Genomic DNA, 7,946 nt, shown 5'->3' with positions numbered 1-7,946 from the left:
ACAAAACAGAATGATTTGTAGGATGATAATTCAGTGATTTTTATTCTTTTTAGTGTTGACTTTTCAAAATGTTCATTTATTTTAGTTGCCCCCCAAATGAACTGAATTTTTGTTTTATTATTTTAATACAGCATTTTCAATCTAGTTTATGTTCTGCCAACTTGAACTAGAATCTCTCATAACTTTTTGTATGATAAACAGATCTCATATCTACCATCTACACTAATGGCACAAATATCTTTCTTTGAGCTTTTATATCGAAGGAAGACTAATTTTTAGTCGATAAAACAAATATTGGTAATATGACTTACAGATCTCACAAGAGGACAGTTATAAATTTATTGTTAACATTTCTTTAGGTCAAGCTAAAATTTACATACTATTTCAAAGCTAAGAGGAGCTTAAATCTTACCAAAAATTTCCCCATTGTAGGTAGTGTTTATTAATTAGATGTTATTTTTAATCTATTAGTATCTGCTTCTTAGAAACAGTATAGAATTTGAAACTATCAGTTTTTAAAGGCCACTTTAAACTACTTGGAATGAATCCTGGGAAACATCTAGTACAGCTTATGTATTGCCCTGTCTATGGTTGGTTATCAGTTTAAAGGCCACTTTAAACTACTTGGAATGAATTCTAGGAAACATCTAGTACAGCTAATGTATTGCCCTGTCTATGGTTGGTTAAAAGTGGCATTTTATTTTGGACAAGCAATCTGGTTATTATAATTTTTAATATTTATTTTTTAGTTATCGGCGGGCACAACATCTTTGTTTGTATGTGGTGCTGAGGATTGAACCCGGGCCGCACGCATGCCAGGCGAGCGCGCTACCACTTGAGCCACATCCCCAGCCCCCTGGTTATTATAATTGTTTCTACTCTGAACTACATCTTGGGCTTTGCATTAGGTCAAGGATCTTCAGGCTACCCCCAAAATAGAACACTTGTCAGCATACCCATGCAAAGAAGTCACCTTTCTAGGTCTAATTTCTGGGTGGCCATCAGTTGTCCAACTCTGCTGCCAACTAGACTTTCCACAAAAGCTTTGTCAGCTTTTTTTTTTTTTTTTTTAATGATAACACAAATCTAGTATGAAAAAGGAATGAGGATTCTAGAAATCAGTTCTAAGATATTTTAATTTGGCATTTTCAAGAAGGAGGTGGAAAGAAAAGGAAAAAATTATTTTATTGAGAAAATTTTTGGTACCCAGAGCGGTAGTGCATGCCTGTAATCCCAGCAGCTTGGGAGGCTGAGGCAGTAGGATCTCAAGTTCAAAGCCAGCCTCAACTATAGTGAGGTGCTATACAACTCAGTGAGACCCTGTCTCTAAATAAAATACAAAACAGGATTGGAGATGTGGCTCAGTAAATTCAAAAAGGAAAAAAATCTTGTGGTAACGTAAAATTTTACTGTGTATAGGTGTTGAACAGAGTGGGAGGCAGCTTATTCCTAACCCAAAACATTCTGACCTTTTGAAACACAAGCTCTTTGGGAGGTGGGGAAAAGACACAAGATCTATGAAGAAAAGCAATTAGCATTTTCTTTAATGTATGTTTTTCAAGGAGTTACCATTGAATCTTGTTTTCTAACCCAAGGGCAGTGTAGATGGTTTTAAGCCCACAGAATATTCAGATATTTGCCTACTAGTAGGTGGAAGGTGGTGGGATGTAAAAGAGGATTAAAGATTGGCCTAAGCATCAAATGCTCTCCTTTACATCTGTCACATAGACTTGCCACAGAACTTGAAGTTAGGATGCATGCAGAAGTTCGTAGCATGCTAGGTTCAGATGCTCTTCCTAGCTTCATTTCATGCTTTTGCTTCTTTTTTTTATTTTTATTTTTTTCATCTTTCATACATTTGATTCAAGTGAGTTATGCATTTCCATTTTTACCCCAAATACAAATTGCAGAATCACATCAGGTACACATTCACAATGTTTACATAATGCCATATTAGTGACTGTTGTATTCTGCTGTCCTTCCTATCCCCTACTATCCCCCCTCCTCTCCCCTCCCATCGTCCCTCTCTACCTCATCTGTTGTTGTTCTGTTCTCTCCCTCCCCCCCCCTTTCCCCTCACAACCTCATATATGTGATTTCGTATAACGATGAGGGTTTCCTTCCGTTTCCATGCAATTTCCCTTCTCTCTCCCTTTCCCTCCATCACTCGTCTCAGTTTAATGTTAATCTTTTCCTCATGCTCTTTCCCCCTGTTCAGTTCTTAGTTGCTCTCCTTAAATCAAAGAAGACATTTGGCATTTGTTTTTTAAGGATTGGCTAGCTTCACTTAGCATAATCTGCTCTAATGCCATCCATTTCCCTGCAAATTCCATGATTTTGTCATTTTTTAGAGCTGCATAATACTCTATTGTGTATAGATGCCACATTTTTTTTATCCATTCATCTATTGAAGGGCATCTAGGTTGGTTCCACAGTCTAGCTATTGTGAATTGTGCTGCTATGATCATTGATGTGGCAGTATCCCTATGGACTGCAAATTGGTGCGGCCAATATGGAAAGCAGTATGGAGATTCCTGGGAAAGCTGGGAATGGAACCACCATTTGACCCAGCTATCGCCCTCCTTGGACTATTCCCTGAGGACCTTTTGCTTCTTTTAATTCCATCTCTCTGAGATTTTGTTTTGTGCTTACACTTAGTTCCTGGTTAGCTTCAGCTGTGCTAGCAACAGGGGTAGGTCTCCTTTCTGGGCAGTCTTAAAAGAGGGTCAATCAAAAAGCCAGAGTCTATAGAATTCCCCCATAAGCTTAAAAGTTGAGATTCAAGTCCAAAAGTGTCTTGTTAAAGCTTGTACTACTGTTCCAGGCACTCGCCTGAATGTTCTTACATGTTCACATTCAAAATGGTTTTTCATGCTGGGAAAAATAGCAAAATGTAATTTGTAATAGACTTCTTCATCTTAGTAATAAGATGATTCGTCTAGTTTTACCTTAGGACAAAACAGGTTTGAATGAAATAAGTTTTCCAAGTTTACAAAGTAAAAAACGAACAGATCTCTGCCTCCTTTTGTGAAAAAGATTTAACACTTGTAAATAAAATATTCATGTGTCAAAAAGCAAAAAAAAAAAAAAAAACAAAACAAAAAACTGGGTATTGGAGTCTTCAACCTGTTTTGGAGGGAAAGGTAAGAGTCCCTCAAAATTAAGCAAACATGGTTTTAATAAGAGGTATATTTATGGAAACAGAAGAAAAACAAAATAATAATTAGAGCTGTCTGTAAACTGGTTGAGTCTGAAAGGCAGTCAGCTAAAAAGATTTTTTGATTTTCAGTTTGAAGCATCTTCAATTGCAGTGGTACAAGGTGGTGGAAGTAGGGGAGATTTTCCTGGATGCAGTTTGTAGTGATTTCTCTGGAGTCTAGATTTATTATCAGCCTCAACTTGTAGGGCTTTAGGATAAGCAGTTTTAATTTCAATGAATCCAAGTCAGAAAATTTGAAGAAAAATTTGACATATTAGTTTTACAGCTAGGAAAGAAATCACTATGCAACCCAAATTGCAGGAAAATCATGATTAAAAATGCAGGACTAGAAAATAGTAATAAATACAATGAAACATAATTTTCCTTTCTCCAGACCCTTAATCCAATTTTACCAGAAATAACCACAGAAAGATCAATTTGTAAAATAAGTTTAGTCTCATTATGGGAGATTTATTTTCATAAAGTACAGCAAGAAATGATTGACTATGAGGCGCTTCTGAAATTTGCTTTACTGGAACTTTTAATAAATCTTAGATTAGAATCTCAGACTTTTCAAGAAGCCTCTCAAGAGTAGGAAGCCAAGGCAAGAGCTTGTCATTAGTTTTAACACATAGTATCTAAATGAATTCTTTTCCTCAAGTTCTTGGTGTATCAGAAGTAACTTTTTTTTTTTTTTCAAGACCGCGTCTTGCTAGATTGCACAGGCTCTTCTTGGGTCTTGAACTCCTATATTCAAATGATGTCCCCTGCCTCAGCCACCCGAGAGCTAGAACTATAGACTCTTGTGACACTGTCCAGCTGAAATGACATTATTTAAAGAAAAGTCATGAAGCCTGTAGGGGAAAAGATTCAGGTCATTTTTTCCTGGGGGCTCCTGTTGGCTTTATAATACAACTGTGATTTACAGATTGTTTATTTCTTCCTTTAATTCTGTCAGTTTTTAGTTTTACTTGTTTTGTTTCTCTGTTAGGTATATATCTGTTTATAATTGTTATATATTTATGGTGGATTGACACTTTTATGATATCACTGTTTATTTCTAGTAACTCTTTTAGAATCTATTTTGTCTGACTTCAGTACTTACACTGTAGTTCTTTTATGATTGGTGTTTACATGGTGTATAAACTTTCCACATTTTCTACCTATTTGTATCTTTGTATCTAAAGTGTATTCCTGGAGATGGCTTTTAGTTGAATCTTTTTAAAAAATGTACCTGAACTCTGTCTTTGAATTAGATTGTTTAATTCACTCACATTTAATTCTATTGTTTATTTCCACATTATATTATTATTTACTTGTGCCATTTGCTTTTGGTTTTTCATATTTTTATGTCATTTGTTCCTCCATTTCTCCTTTATTTCCTTTTTTATATTCAATAGATATATTCTGGTGTAACATTTTGATTTCTTTTTATTAATTTGAAAGTAATATTTGGAAGCATTTTCTTAGTGGTTACTCTAGGACTTAAAATCTTCATCTTAACTTATTGGAATATTCTTTAGACTTACACTGACTTTAAGTAAAATATAGGAATTGTACTCATAATACTTCCATTCCTTCTCTCCCTTTTTAATGCTGTTACTTCTGTATATATTACAGTCTTATGTGGTATAATGATTTTTAGTCAACAGTGGACCACAAAGATGACAGTGAACCCATAAGATTATAATGAATCTGAAAGTTCCTGTCACCTACTTATAACCATTATAACATGATAGCATAAAAACATCACTCATGTGTTTGTTGTAATGCTGGTATAAACAAACCTGCTTCACTTGGGCAGTAATATAAAAGTATAGCAATAAAATTATGTAGAGTACATAATAATTGATAAGTGACTATATTTCTGTTTTATTTATTTACTATCAATAGTTTTATCATTATTTTAGAGTGTATTCCTACTTATAAAAAGAGTTAACTATAAAGCAGTATTCCCCATTACACCAGCAGCAACCTCAAACATCTCATGTTTAGTGTCTTTCTTAATTGCATCAAGAGGCCACATCAAGTGACTGACCTATACTATCTAGATGTGTGTAAGTATACTCTATGGATGTTTGCACAGCTACAAAATCACTTAATGACTTTCTCAGAATGTATCTGTGTCATTAAGAAATGCATAACTGTATATATGTGACATAGTACCTATTGATGTCTTTTAAGTGTGCCGCCTCCTTTTGAGAGCTCCAATCTAGTATTGAGCCTCTTTGGTGATATTTTTATATTGGCTATTGTATTTCCCAACTCCATAATTTTTAAAAATTTTTTTTATTTAGTTAGTTTTTGTTCTGATTACTTATACATGACAGTAGAATACATTTTGACACAGCATACATAAATGGAGTATAAGCTTCTCATTCCTCTGGTTGTATATGATATAGAGTCATAACAGTTGTGTAATCATATATGCACATAGGGTAATAATGTCCAATTTATTCTACTATCATCCCTCTCCCCATTTTTCCCTCCCCTTCTTTCACTCCCCTCTGTCTAATCCAAAGTATCTCTATTCTTCCTACCGCCCCCCTCCTTATTGTGAATTAGCATCCCTGCATATCAGAGAAAATATTCAGCCTTTGGTCTCCAGAATTTTTTTGGTAGTATTTAATAATTTATTTCTCTTTATTGATATTCTCTATATGCTCAAACATTGATATCATTCATTTCCCTTAATCCTTGAAGCATGCTTTTACTTAATCCTTTGAACATATTTGTGATAACTTCTTTAAAGTTTTTGCTAAGTCCACCATCTGGGCAGCTTCTAGCTACTTTTATCTCAGCTTATTGGTCATATTTTCATTGTTTTTTTTCTTTTTGTATGTCTCCTTTTTTTTTTTTTGAAAATTGAGTATTTTAGAAAAAATACTTCCACAGTTGGGGAGGTGGAGGGAGAGGAATTACATATGCCAGAGGTAATAGAGCTGGTGGAATGAAGGAGTGGTGCAAATCATACATAACTCAGATGTCACAGGTGTTCACCTATTGTGAGATTGAGCCAGTTTTTTTGAGTGGATATTTCTCCATTTGTTACATGTCCTTAGGACAATTCCATAGAGTCCAAATGTTTGTTTTTCAAAATAATTTTCACCAGTTAAAAATAGATTTGCTGGAGAGGGGGTCCATAGCACTCCTTACTTTGTTATTCTGGGAATTCCACCCCATTTTTCATCTTTTAATATCAGATTTTGGATCTTTATTTATATAGAGACGAACGAGGTCTTTTTTTAGTACCAATTACGATTTCCTCAAGGTAGTCTGTGTATGCTCTCAGAATAAGTTAAACTTAGTTGTCAAAATCTTTTCAGAAACTTTTAGTCCGTCAGGAAAGCAGCATTATTTTTCTTATACAAACCAGCATTTTGACTTTAAGCTAATTTTCCACATAATTTTTCAATTCAATGATTCTGACTGGTTGTTTCCAGGTTTTATAAATAAAGTTTCTTCTTAGAATAGATATCATTATAGACAGATTCTACCAGCATACCCCTTGTATCTGAAAATGCTTTGCCAATTTATATTAGCTTTTTTTTTTTTTTCTTTTCTTCACAGCTGCTGTACAGAAAGTGTCAGTACCTTCCAGTTAAATGCAGGGAAATCAGGCAGAATATGATATTGTAACTGAAGTAACTCATTCATTTAGCATTTATTCGATGCCTACTCTATGACTGATAACTTGCATATGTTCTTTTTGTTACAAATATTTTCCAACTAGAGCCACTATTACATTATGGTTACATTATTTAACATTTATTAAATAAACCTGAATTTCTCTTTGAATCTAATTTTACAAAATAGCCATTCATTTGGAGAGAAAACTTATTGTAGAAAATTATAAGGTTTTATATTATGAAATGATTTTTTTTTGGCGGGGGGGAACCAGTCTATCTGTGAAGCTAAGCAATTAAAATAAGTTTGGCAGAAGAGAGATAAAGTATCTATCAGTCTTTGAAAAAGGCTTGTTAATTTAGGAAAAAAGCAGTGTTTAGGAAGCCTTGTGTGTTTCTTTAATCTTCTTGGTACTGCTATTTGTGATTATAGATAAAATAATTATATTACTCTCTGCTTTACTTTCTTTCTTGACTTTTAATTGGAAAATAATAACTTCTCTTGAAGATTGGGTTGTGGAGGAAAGAAATAGTATAAATTGACAAAGAATTTTATGAAAAGTGCTTTACAAATGTTTGATATTATGGTACCTGTTTATAGGTACATTTTTCTACAGTAGAGATAAATATAAGATACCTGGCCTGGCTAACAGGAGGTTCAGAAAGGCCTTTGTTCAAACTCATTTTTTTTAATATATTTATTTACTTATTTTGTTTGTGTGAGAAGAAGTTTTACTATGTTGCCCAGGCTGGCCTCAAACTCATGGTCTTAAGTTATCCTCCTGCTTCTTGAATATTTGGAACTATAGGCATGCACTATTGCACATAACTTGTTAAAACACTTCCAGTTGTAACCTGGGCTAAGGTGAGATCATAAGTATAATGTATGTACCAGAACACTGATATTACATCGTATGCCATATAAAGGATAATTTCCTATTTTTCATTCCCTTTTCTAATAGAGAAAAGATGGAACTCTTAAGCCAAATATTTATGTTAACTATTAGCTTAAAGCTCATCTTTCCAAATTTTCTGATTACTTTCAGAAGAAAAACTACATTTAGGTTACTCTCACTTTTCTCCTTCTCTCATGATGAAATGGCCATAGAGGGAATGGAATA

General features: G+C 34.0%; 1 protein-coding gene across 1 annotated transcript in view; it reads left to right on the top strand.

Annotated features, from left to right (window-relative positions):
• Positions 1 to 7,946, top strand: part of Parp11 (poly(ADP-ribose) polymerase family member 11) — a 58,833-nt gene that overhangs the window by 27,763 nt on the left and 23,124 nt on the right.

Source organism: Callospermophilus lateralis, chromosome 4, assembly GCF_048772815.1.
Source record: "Callospermophilus lateralis isolate mCalLat2 chromosome 4, mCalLat2.hap1, whole genome shotgun sequence".
NCBI classification, from domain to species: domain Eukaryota; kingdom Metazoa; phylum Chordata; class Mammalia; order Rodentia; family Sciuridae; genus Callospermophilus; species Callospermophilus lateralis.
The sequence above is the reverse complement of the archived record's forward strand: the minus strand, read 5'-3'. Positions and strand labels throughout refer to the sequence as shown.